At 35.5% G+C, this 13,355-nt stretch overlaps 2 protein-coding genes across 5 annotated transcripts in view; one reads left to right on the forward strand and one right to left on the reverse strand.

Moving 5' to 3' along the window:
• JMJD1C (jumonji domain containing 1C) overlaps positions 1–13,355 on the reverse strand; it is a 314,373-nt gene that overhangs the window by 148,264 nt on the left and 152,754 nt on the right. The window lies entirely within an intron of this gene.
• REEP3 (receptor accessory protein 3) overlaps positions 1–13,355 on the forward strand; it is a 393,590-nt gene that overhangs the window by 128,628 nt on the left and 251,607 nt on the right. The window lies entirely within an intron of this gene.

Here is a 13,355-nt window from a genome sequence, read left to right on the forward strand (position 1 = left end):
ATAAAAAGAATCGGACAAAACAGGAAAACTTCTTTAACCAGCAGAGACGAACTTTAATACTGACAAATAAGTCTACAATCACATCTATTCACCACTTCAATGACAGTCCAATAAATGAAGTAAAACAAGAAAAACAGATTTTAAAAAAATTTTTTAAATCATTGCAAGACATTGAAGAATACCTACGTACATGCAGAAAACATTACAAACTTAAATGGAATGTCAATAAAGATGTTAATACTTCTTAAACTTATGTAATTGTAATAAAAACATCCACAGTGATTATTGTGGAATTTAACAGTTAATCTGCTGCTAACCGTGGTATTTCTTAAGTCTCCTTGATTCAATTTTGTTTTTAATTTTCCTGAACATATATTTGTTTTATAGTTGGAGTCTCAATTATTCCATTATGTGGATACTTTGTTCATCTGTTTCTACCGTACACTGTTTTACTTGGTTTTTCATCAGGTGTCCCTGTACCCTTTTGGGCTGTACATAGATCTTCTAATTGGTTTTGTCAGGTACTATATGTGAGAAAGTGAAGCGATAATTTGAGGCTTTTGATAATGTTATTTTTTCAGGAGTAAACTAACGTTTGCTTTTAACAGGCACCTTAAAGCAAAGGATACTAGTAAATCTCAGATAATCTTAATCCAGTGATGGAGACATTGAAAACTGGGCTTCAATTCCTATAAAGTCTGGTCTATTCCAGTATACCATTTAGTGTTTCTTAAATGGGGGTAATTTTGTTCACCGGGGACATTTGGCAATATATGGAAACATTTTCAATCATCACAATGAATATAAGGGTAGAGGTTGTTACAGACATCTACTGAATACAGAACAGGGATGTGGCTAAACACCCTTCAAAGCACAGGACAGCTTCCCACAACAAAGAATTATCTCATCCAAAGTGTCAACAGTGCTGAAATTGAGAAACACTGATTTAGAGTCTAGCCCCTTGAGGTTTTAACATAAAAACAAAGAGCTCTCTCCTTGGAGGTCGCAAACTGAAACTTTTACCTCCCTAGTCCATTAAGTGTGACAAAACAACTGCTTAGCTTCTCAGACTCTTGGTGGCCTTTTCTGGAATCTGTACACCATTAGGGGAAAAGAAAGTCCAAATGTCAGTCTCAGTATACTAGCTTTGTTTTTTTCCCCCCAGAGCTTTAGCCCTATAATTCTTCACAGTTTTGGAGACTGTCTGATGTCTTCAAAGATTATTTATTTTAATTGTGATTTAGCTTTTCCAGTGGCTCTCAATAGTAGAGTTGATTCAAATTACCTTCTCCATCTGACAAGATTCTAAATATATATGGGAGGGACTTCCCTGGTGGCACAGTGGTTAAGAATCCGCCTGGGGACACAGGTTCGGGGGGACGAACGCAGTTGTCCCCCCACAACGCAGGGGACACAGGTTCGATCCCTGGTGCAGGAAGATCCCACATGCCCGTGGAACAACTAAGCTCGTGTGCCACAACTACTGAGCCTGTGTGCCTGGAGCCCGCAAGCCATAACTACTGAGCCCGTGTGCCACAACTACTGAAGCCTGTGCACCTACAGCCTGCACTCTGCAACAAGAGAAGCCACTGCAATTAGAAGCCTGTGCACCACAACGAAGAGAAGCCCCCGCTCACTGCAACTAGAGAAAGCCCACGCACAGCAATGAAGACCCAACGCAGCCAAAAATAAACAAACAAATAAATATATATGGGAGAGCAAAAGGGTAAGAAGTAGCACTATACTCCTGAAGAACAACAACATGGTTGGCTTGGCTTGCCCCACCCGATTTCAAGTCATAGTATAAAGCCACTGTAAAAAACACATGAAAAAAAAAAAAAAAAGGAAATTAAAATTTTAAAAAAGGAAACCAAAAAACCCAAAGAAGAACAAAAAAACCACCTCAAATAAATAAAGCCTTATTAATTACACTGCTTGATACTAGAATAGGAATATGGGGGGAAAAGGGTAGAAAAGAGAAACCCTCCAAACAAGCTAAACATATATGGAAACAAATGACAAAAGCAGGCATTAAAGACTGACAGAAAAAGGACTGACTCCTTGCTGAGACAACTGACTACCCAAATAAAAAAGAAAGTGAAATTTCAGAACTATCTCACAGCATATACAATCACTTCCAGGTGGAAGAATGAAGAAAAAAGGCGTATGGCAGTTAACAACAAAACAAACAAAAAAACCCCACCAAACACAATCCAACTGCAAAATGGACAAAAGTCATGGTCAGGCATTTTACCAAAGAGGATATACAGATGGCAAGTGAAATGGCACATGAAATGTTCAACACCATTAGCCATTAGAGAAATATAGACTAAAACCACAGTAAGATATTATTTCACACATACCAAAATGACTAATATAAACAAATAGTGATGACCCCAAATGCTGGCAAGGACACAGAGAAACTGGATCATTCAAACATTACTGATGAAAATGTAAACTGGTATACCCAACTCTGGAAAAGAAAATGGCAGTTTCTTATAAAACTAAACATCTAAACATGTACTTGCCATATGACCCAGCAAAATAAACTTTCAGGCATTTGTCCCACAAAAAAAAGATAACTAATGTTAATACAAAAACCTATTGATGAATGTTCACAGCAGCTTTATTTGTAATAGCGAAAAACTGGAAATAACCCAAATGTTCTTCAACAGGTGAATGATTAAACAAACTGTGGTACATCCTTGCCTTGGAAATGTTACTCAACCATAAACAGAAATTTATTGATGCCCACAAAAACTTGAAGGAAACTTAAAGAAACTGTGCTTAGTGAAAAAGCCCATCCCTTTGAGATGGACACAGTATGATTCCATTTATACAATATTTTTGAAATAATAAACATATAAAGATGGAAAAAGATTAGTGGTGGTCAGGGGCTGGGGAGTGAGGCGGCCATGGCTACAAAAGGGTAGCCTGAGGGATCCTTGTGATGCAATTGCTCTGTATCTTGACTGTGGTGATGGTCACATAAATCTAAACAGTGATGGAACTGCATATAACACATACACAGAGCACATGTAAAACTGGTGAAATCTGAATAAACAACTGGTTATTTTTTAAAGAGACTACAGAAAACATAGAAATAATTTCCATATCCTGAGACAGCTGCAATATTAAAGAGATGCCAAGAGTGCCATTGGGGTAACAAAGTAAGGAGACCTGACCTAACCTGGATAGGAGGTAACTCTGATCTGAGTCTTAAAAAATTGGGCTAATTTAAAGTCATTCAATTCTCTTGATCTTTTGAACTCAAAAGACTGTAATATCAGTCACCTTCATTTTGAAGTATTGTGACCTTTTTTGTGTATTTGATTCAGGCGTCTTAAGAACCAGTTTGTTTCATCTGGCTAGTCACTTGGGGAATGGTAATGTGTTTGCATAGCAGAAATGCTTTTAATATCACAAATTTCGAAATGTAAACAATACAGAGTACTTTTGATTACAAATAACAGAAAAACAGCTTGAGGATAAAATAATTATAAGATTACACAGGTATCTCAGAATCTAAAGAGCAAAAAGAGATTAGGGTCTCACAAGGTTATACCTATACCTAGGAAGTTGTTAAGAACCGTAACGATTCTCTTCATCTCTCACTGCTGCTTCTCTTTATATGGCTGAGGCTTCATTCCAGAGAAAAACTAAAACTTACATGTGCACCACTCACATTACTCCAAATTTACCGGCTATTCACAGTTTAGCACTATATACAGTAGGTGTCCATCGTAAATCTGATCATGAAGACTGGGGGAAAGAATTACGTAGGATGCTGCAGTACAAAAGAAAGCCATTAGGGTTCTCTGATACTGAAGGTAAAAGGAGGCAGTTCTCAAAAAAGCGTTTTATCTTCAGCAAAGAAGATAATTTTCAGCATAATAAAAAACTAATATAAGCGCATGTGACATTTTGGGGTCTGCCATATATTTCACAGGCAGATTATCAAATGTAATCAGTGTTTTTATTTTTTAAAGGAAATATATATTAAATTTTTTAAAAGAAAAATATTATGTTTTTCTGCTCATTTGTATTACATGGAATACCAACTAAATAGTTCAAGGAACACAGTATTTTCTGACCTTCCTAGATATTTTTCTATGACCTTATATTTAAGGTCACTACCATGTCTTAAATCAATTTTTGCTTTGGTCTGATAATTAACCTAGAACAAGGATGGTCGGATACAGTAATGCAACTGTCTACTGTTAGCTGGCTCCTATGAAAACCTGCTGTAATTTTGTGTTTTCCTGAATAAGAAGACAAGACTTAAGGCACAGAAAGAAACTGTCATGTCTGCCAATTAGGCTAAAGGAAAGACACAGAGCTTTGAAATTTATATTGAATTTCCCCCAAAAGATCCATTTGGCTTAACTACATTTGATCAAACTGAATTGATAGAAACATTTCTATCACTTTTAAGTTCTCAAGTTATCTGTTTAACTTAATTTCGTATTACAGTTTCTTTTAAATAAGTGGTTCTCAAACCTAACTCCACATTAGAGTCACCTGTGCAGCTTTTACCTTGATGCTCAGTTCTCATTTCAGATCTCTTAAATTAGAACCTTTGGGGGCTGGACCCAAGCATCTATGTCCAAGGACTGTTTTTATAAATAAAGTTTTATTGTAACACAATCACTTTTCATTCCTTTACATGTTGCCTAGAGTTGTGACAGAAATCATGTGGCCAGCAAAGCCTAAAATATTTATTATCTGTCCCTGTACTGAAAAAGTTTGCCAAACCCTACTCTATTTTAATTTTATATATACATATATATATATATATATATATATATAATATATGGTGAAGCAGGCCAATTGCACTAAAGGAAGTATAGATATCTCAGGAAATTTTGTACTGTAGGCAGAACTATGTACCAGCTTTATCCTTATATTTTTCTCTAAATCTTTTCTCAAAATTAAACATAAAATTAAGAAAAGTGAGAATGATTAGAAAAAATGACAACTAAACATATTAAGAAGTAAGTCTTGGGCTTCCCTGGTGGCGCAGTAGTTGAGAGTCCGCCTGCCAATGCAGGGGACACAGGTTCGTGCCCCGGTCCGGGAAGATCCCACACGCCGTGGAGCAGCTGGGCCCGTGAGCCATGGCCGCTGAGCCTGCGCGTCCGGAGCCTGTGCTCCGCAACGGGAGAGGCCACCAACAGTGAGAGGCCCACGTACCGCATTAAAAAAAAAGAAGTAAGTCTTGCATACACAGGATGAGAAGGTAGTAGAGGAATGAAGAAAACACATTCTAGGCTGATTTCATGATTGGAGTAGAGAAAAGGAATATATATTTACAAGTTACAAATTTTAACTTAGATAACATATAAGAATAAAGATTTTGTCAATATATATACACTTCACATCTTTGCTCTACTTGCAGAGGTAACTATATTCAATATCTTGAAATAACCTATAATGGAAAATAATCTGAAAATATGTATACATAAATATAACTGAATCACTTTGCTGTACACCTGAAACTAACACAACACTGTAAATCAACTATACTTCAATTTTAAAAAACTGTTGCTACAGACTGGGAGAAAATATTTGCACATCACATATCTGAAAAAGGACTTATATTCAAAGTTTTTATAAAAACAACTCTCAAAATTCAAATATTAAAAAAAATTTTAATGGGCAAATGATTTGATCAGTGAGTTCTCTAATGAAAACAGATAGTAAATAGGTCATGAATAAAGCTCAACACCCATTACTATAAGGGAAAAACAAAGTAAACCACAATGATGTACCATTACACACTTAATAGGATGTCTAAAATAAACCAAAAACCAACTAGACGATATCAAGTGAAGATAAAGAGCAACTGAACTCTCAAAACATTTCAGCTACTCTGGACAACAGTTTGGCAGTTATTTAAGAAATCAAATACCATCTTACCATAATGACCCAGCAGTCTTCCTCTTAGGTATCTGCCTAAGTGAAGTAAAGTTTATATTAATACAAAAACATGTAGATGTATGTTTTTAGGAGCATTATTCATTATCACCCCAAACTAGAAACAACCGAATTTATCTTTCAATGAGTAACTGCATCAACAAACTATGTTACAATGGAATACTCCTCATTAATAAAAGCAACAAACTACTGATACATGGAATAGCATGGATGAATCTCCAAGCATTATGCTAAATGAAAGAAGCCAGCCTCAAAAGGTTACATACGGTGTAAATACATTTATAGTATATGACATTCTGTAAAGTGTGAAAACTATAAACAAAGAACATTTCAATGGTTGCCAGTGGTCAGGAGTACAAAGGGGCAGCACAAATTTCTGAGCGTGAGGGAACCATTCTGTATCCCGATTGTGGTGGCACTTACATGAGCCTATAAATTTACCAAAACTCACGAACTGTACGTGAGGATAAATAAATGAATGTTACTGTATGCATGTTTTTTCAAAAACTAATTTTTTCAGAAATTGTACTTAAGCACTTATAAAAGTAAAGCTATTGATGTTTTACATAAAGAAGACAGAAAAAAAGTACAGGCAGCCTGAAAGAAAGTGGATCCAATTCTTAACAGTGGTTATTTCTGGCCAAATATTAAGGATGACTTCTATATTTTAGTCCTTACAACTCTCTGTGTCTGTCAAAAATCCTGGAATGAACATTTGTAACTTTTATAATCAGGAAATAAAAGCAATTTTTAAAGTAGGATTAGATACCACTTATAAAATTTCTCTGAGTAGCTGGAAAGAAAAAAAAACAACTAAAATAAGGCCAAAAGAAAAATCAATTAAGAGAAGGCACTTAGCCTATGATAAACAATAGTCTGTTTGTATTTCCTCCTACTTTGCTACTATTTTAAATTACCTTACAGTATCAGTCAGTGTCACAGTGTATTACCCTTTCTCCTTCATACCATAATTTGGCTCAATTAAAATGTCATTTTAAAAACTAGTTTAAAATTCAGGGCTTCCCTGGGGGCACAGTGGTTAAGAATCCGCCTGCCAATGCAGGGGACATGAGTTCAAGCCCTGGTCCGGGAAGTTCCCACATGCTGAAGAGCAACTAAGGCTGTGCACCACCACTACTGAGCCTGAGCTCCAGAGCCCACGAGCCACAACTACTGAGCCCACGTTTCACAACTACTGAAGCCCACGTGCCTAGAGACTGCTCTGCAACAAGTGAATTCCCTGCAGTGAGAAGCCTGCATACCGCGATGAAGAGTAGCCCCCACTCGCCTCAACTAGAGAAAGCCTGGATGCAGCAACAAAGACCCAACACAGCCAAAACAAACAAACAAACAAAAGTAGATAAATTTTTTAAAGTATTAAAAAAATTTTCATTGGCTAATGAGAACTTCAGTTTTGGGGAAAAGAAGGAGTTTAAAAATGTCTGGATCTAGGTGCTCCTACATGATATGGCATACCAACTGTATTTTCACGTTAAAAGTAAAGTTGGCCCCTGAAGGGTGCCATTTTCAACAAACTTTTACTATTCCACAGTATGGAATAAAGGTAAAAAATGAAAAACAAATTTTTATACAAGTATATATTATATAGATACATTTTACAATCTAATCTCTGATTCTTTTTTTTTTCATACATGAACATTCAATCAGAGACAAAGGAAATGAGTTTCCTTAACTGCAGTCATGGAAAGGCATAGAGGTCAATGAGTAAACAGATTGAAAAAATTTTTTAATAGACCATACATTCCAATGGTTCTCAAAATACATAAGACAATATTCAGAAGAAATTGCATCCCTTTTTCTCTCCTTTCCTGTATCTATACTCCCAACAAATACCCCCATCTGAAACATATACATGAAGGTAACCAGGATTACGGTAGAGTTCCTTTAAGTGCATATAAGTAGATACAAACATATGTATTGATTTTTCTCACCTATCTTATACTTATTTTGAAAAAAAATAGTATAAAACTATATTTATAACCCTATATCTTGTTTTCACCTAATGAGATATTAAGTTATTTTAAATTATTATTACCTTTAAATTAAGAACAAAGACAAAATGCCAGATATAAGGCTAAATAAAAGTCCTACATTTAAGTGTTATACACACACTCACAGATTTAGGTTTCAAGGTTGTCAGCAGTGCTGATGTGAAACTATATTAAGAAAATGTTAATGATTTACACAACTGTAAATGAGAAACGAGAATTACTGGGAGTTAGCTGAGGCTGCTTGCCTATCTCCAGTAAAACATTAACCTCAGTGAGATCCCAAATGGCCTCTTTAAAGTATGGCAACTCTAAGGCTTAACCTGCCCATAATTAATATGCAAATGAACAAGTTACCTAATTTAAGTCAAGAACCTCCATTTTCAGCATAGTAGCTATTTAGGTGGAGGGGCTAAAAACATACAACTGAATAGAGAAAATATATTCGGTAAATGGACAATAACGTAACCACTTCTCAACTCCTCCTGGTATAAAGCAGCATAAGAAAGTCCTAGGAACATTAAAAACCCAGAAACTGTGCCATGCAATCCTTTTTCTGTTTGCATATTCAAACAGGGGATGGAAACAGAAAACATTTTATTCTCTAAGCTATAATGTAGCCTGGATTCTTGTCACCTTCAAATTTATATCTTTTTGTTTAAAAAGAAAAAAAACTTTCAAAAGAAAACTGTATTTGTTAATATGAGCCCAAGGCATTTATCCTGAACTCAGTGTAGTAAAAACAAATATTTAAAGGTTTATCAAAAAGAAAATTAAGACCCAAAGCCTACTAAGTATAATCCATTTTTAAAGCAAAGCAACCCAAAGACTGCTTACCAATGATAATGTTAAGAAAACATTCAAGTGTCATCAAGGTACCAAAAAAAGTCTCAGTATTTCATCAAGAGACATATGCTAGGGCTTCCCTGGTGGCACAGTGGTTGAGAGTCCGCCTGCCAATGCAGCGGACACGGGTTGGTGCCCCGGTCCGGGAAGATCCCACATGCCGCAGAGCGGCTGGGCCCGTGAGCCATGGCCGCTGAGCCTGCGCGTCCGGAGCCTGTGCTCCGCAACGGGAGAGGCCACAGCAGTGAGAGGCCCGCGTAGCGCAAAAAAAAAAAAAAAAAAAAAAAAGAATAAGAGACATATGCTAATATGTCTTTAGACATATGCTAAAGCTTTGCGTCAGTGATGAGAATTTGTGTCATCTCCTCACACCATGAGACTATGGAGATGTACTAGTTGTTTAAGACTAGTCCAGAGTTCACAACATGACTAACAAGACGCTTTATATAATCCATAAGTATGATACATTTCTACAAATAGTTTACAAGGTTAAATATAAGGACCTTGGGTGGGGATAGCCTATGCTTTAGTCCCAGGTCTGCCAATCGCAAGCTGTAGATCCACAGACAAGTTGCTTGCCTCATAAGCTTCAGTTACCTCACCTGCAAAGTGTAGATGAATTGAAGGGATCTATATGAGCAAACAATTTTAAAACTCATGACCAATTACAATCTACATGTGAATAATTGGAAAACATGGATTAAATTAGTACAACACTAACTTTAGGTCTGCAATTCCTAGAAAACATTAATTTCACTTACTTCTAAATCGTCATATTAAAAAACAGGACCTGCATAGAGACCGTTACCCTGAGAGCATTTGCTGAATGGGGGCACACCTGAGCTGAAGTTTATAGAGATTTTGGGGAAACAGTAACAGAATGCAAAAGGCATAGTCTGCTCAGAGAGAAGGCTAGCAAAAAAACCATGAACAAAAGAACAGAGACATTAAACTGTATGGTAGTTTTTGGAAGTGCTAAGCATAAGCAGTTAGGTATAGAGAGAATATAGCATTGTGGGAGGTATGTGACTCACCCACACTAACCTGGAACCACAAAGGGCTAACAAATCACACCTGAGATAAGAGTAAACCTACCCGATTCTTTCCACTTTCTTGGGTCTGCAAAGAAAGCTGGGTTGGTAGTGAGCAAATACAATTTTTAAAAATTCCTTTGAAGTTGTAACCACAAATCAGCCCTCACATGGATTCATTCACATTACCTTAGTAATACAAAAAACTTTAAGCTTTGAATTTAAAGTGATCTAAGACCATCATGATGGTGTCACCCCAGATATATGGCAGACTGAATAGTGAATCCTCTCTGGAGAAATCTACCTTCATTCTAGGCCTAACAATATTCTCACAAAAATCCCCCAACCATCTTCGCCTGGAAAGGGGGAGTGGAGAGTTAAAAATTAACTAAACACAGGGTAGCATGGCTGAGAACCAGCAGAGACAGCAAAACAGGAAAAACTTTAAGACGTGAGAATTAACAGACACAGGTTAACAGAATAATTACAAGTAATGTATGTTTAAAGAAATAAAAGACAACTTTAGAAATATGTACAGAAAACAGAATTTTTTATTTTTTTATAAAAAGGGCAAGCAGAATTGGAAAAGAACAAAAAAACTTCTAGGTATAAGAAAATAGATTTGTTGAAAATTTTTGAAAAAGCAATGGATGAATAAAAGCTTATTAAATACCACTGAAAAGAGTAAATAAACTAGAAGACAGGTCAGAGGAAACACAGCACAGAGACAAAGCAATAAAACAGTCAAAAATAAAGAGGAGAGTGTGATGAAGTGTAAGTCTAATTCAGTGTTTCACTGACGAAGGAGAGGGATTGCAATGCTAAACAAAAACAAGCACGGTCCTGCCTCCATGGGGTATACAATCTACCAGCAGGCTGACATTCATCAAATAATCACATAAAATATGTAAAATTGTAACTGTGATAAATGAAATTAGGAAAATTTACTAAGTACTTTCCTCAATTTAGACCATGAGTTTAGAGAGGACTTCCACGAAGAAGTGACGTGTAATATTTGAGGTATAAATTAACTGGGAAAGTGTTCTAAGCTGAGAGAACAGAATGTGCCAAGGCAGGAGAAAATATGGTATTTTTTAAGAATTCAAAGAAAATTACAGGGATGGGCTATGAAGAACAATGGGGCAACAGGGGGTGGGGTGTGTGGGTGGTTCATACGGCTAGAAGGGCAAGATCACGCAAAGTCTTATAAATGGATGTTTAGTCTTTTTCTTAAGATGAGAAGACACTGAAGGATTCTAAGCAAAGCAGGTGAAAATTAGATTTTCATTTGGAAAATGTATTCATAATAACTGACTGACACTTTTTGAGAACCAAAGAACATTCGGAAGTCTTTTTAAAACCGTTACCAAATTATCATTTTTATAGTAATCAGGCACTTAACTGTAAACATAAGTACAAGTTAGCCACAACTTCAATAAATGATTTAAAGAAGGTCATTATGAATTCACTGTCCCATCAATGAACTTCCCTCATATTACTGAGAGATAATAGAAAGGTGGTCACCGGATGTCTTTTTTTCTGTAACGCCAATGAAATTTTACATGTTTAATTTCCTTGACCTCAAATTGTTCATGTTTTTTCATTGTTTTGACATCTTTTCTCTAATTTTTAAATTTCTAATTGTATTATATTATTTACTGTGTCCAACTAGCTGGATCCTCCTTATATTAACCATTTCTTTTAACCATTTTTTCATTTTTATATCACTTTTTAGATCTCTGAAATTAATGATGTTATGTTTTTATTACAATTGAGATGTACATGCTAAACAGGGACTTTTATATGAACTTGTATATACTTTCACTTTCTTCTATTTCTGAAAATAAGCTTACTATTTTAGTTAACTTTTACATTTACTTTCTTTTACCTTTATTGTTCAGAGTATTTTATATTTGAATTTTCAATTTCTTTAGTTTATTCTACAACTTTTATCATTTCCTAATCTTTTGGCTATTTGTGTTAATCAATAACCTTTATATTACTTTTTAAAAATTTAATCTACTTTAATTAAAAAATAACTGCCTAACAGCACTTTGTTGAGGAGAATGGAGACTTTGTTTAAAAAAAAAAAGTAAAAAGCAAGTGTTTCTCAAATTTCTCTTACATGTGTTATGACCTACTGTTTTTTTCTTTTGCAATAATTACACCTTCACAGGAAAGGAGGGAAAAAAGTTGCAAAAAAGTCACCTAGTTTCTTTTAACAGTAACATCTTATAGAACTATAGCATAATGTCAAAACCAGGAAACTGATATTGGTACAAACTACAAATCTCATTTCACCAGTTTTACATGCACTCATAGTTGTCAACTATGTTGTTTACATAGTTGTGTGTGTGCACGCAATCTATTCAATTTTATCCTATGTGCAAGATTCATGTAACCACCACCATAGCCATTATACAGAACTGTTCCATTATCACAAGGATTCCCTAATGCCTTCATACCATTTATAAAAACCCTGAAACAGAGGTTTTTTATTTACGTGAGAAATTTATTTACATAAGAAAGGGTATAAAGCTTCTCTTGAAAGAGAAAGATTCAGGCAGTTTGTGGATGAACAAAGAAAGGTCAAAGGTTGAGCAGTAGGCAAAAAAATTTTTTGAGGGACAGTTGTATGAGAGTAGCTCTTGGTTTAAGAGAAAGACGCAAAGACTTTGTAGAAGTTTTTGTTCTGTGTTCTGTGTTGTCTTCTCTAGGTACTTATTCAAAAAAGACACTGTTTGCTCACGTGCATTAATTTTAGATAATATGTAATGATGAGAGGGGTACCAAGTCAGGAGTTAAGCAGATCCAGCTTTATTTGGAGTACACAATGATGAAGTTTTAAGACAAGCTGATTTAAAGCTCCGTAACACCATAATTAAGCTGAAATAGCAGACTACATGCATCACTGTTTTTCCAAAATAAAATTCATCTGGTGTTCCAAAATTACTCAAATGTTCTTCAGATATGCTATATTTAAATGGACTCCTTGTACTCCAATGAGGAGAGGAAAAACTAAACTTAAATAGCATTTATTTTAAATTTAAAATTATAACAGTATTAGGGTTACACAATCTATCTATCAGTACATAGCAGTGCTGCATCATAGTAAGAAAAGGACTGCAAAAGACTTCATCCAAACCCGTATCTACCACCACTACATATATATTATCGACCACTACTTCATAGATTATAAAAGATAAACTTTGTCCACAAACACACTATATGTCGGAATACTGGGTGGGGTGGGGACAGAATACCAGAGATTTCCTGGCATTACTCAATTAAAAGTAGGAGACAGACATTCAAAATGATAAAAACATTTCTTAATCTGTAATTATTTTTTCACCCAAAAAGGTTAGCCCTGCTTTTCTCCACTGTGAAAGTGGATTACTTTGATACACCTTACCTTCAAATCCTCCTGAAGAATAGAAAAGACCTTGGAAATCATTCTTATATTCTTTGAAATCCCTAGGGGAGCCCCAAGATTAGCACAATTATCTTTGGGTTTACCCAGTTTACAAGATGC

This window comes from Orcinus orca, chromosome 14 (assembly GCF_937001465.1).
Source record: "Orcinus orca chromosome 14, mOrcOrc1.1, whole genome shotgun sequence".
NCBI classification, from domain to species: Eukaryota; Metazoa; Chordata; class Mammalia; order Artiodactyla; family Delphinidae; genus Orcinus; species Orcinus orca.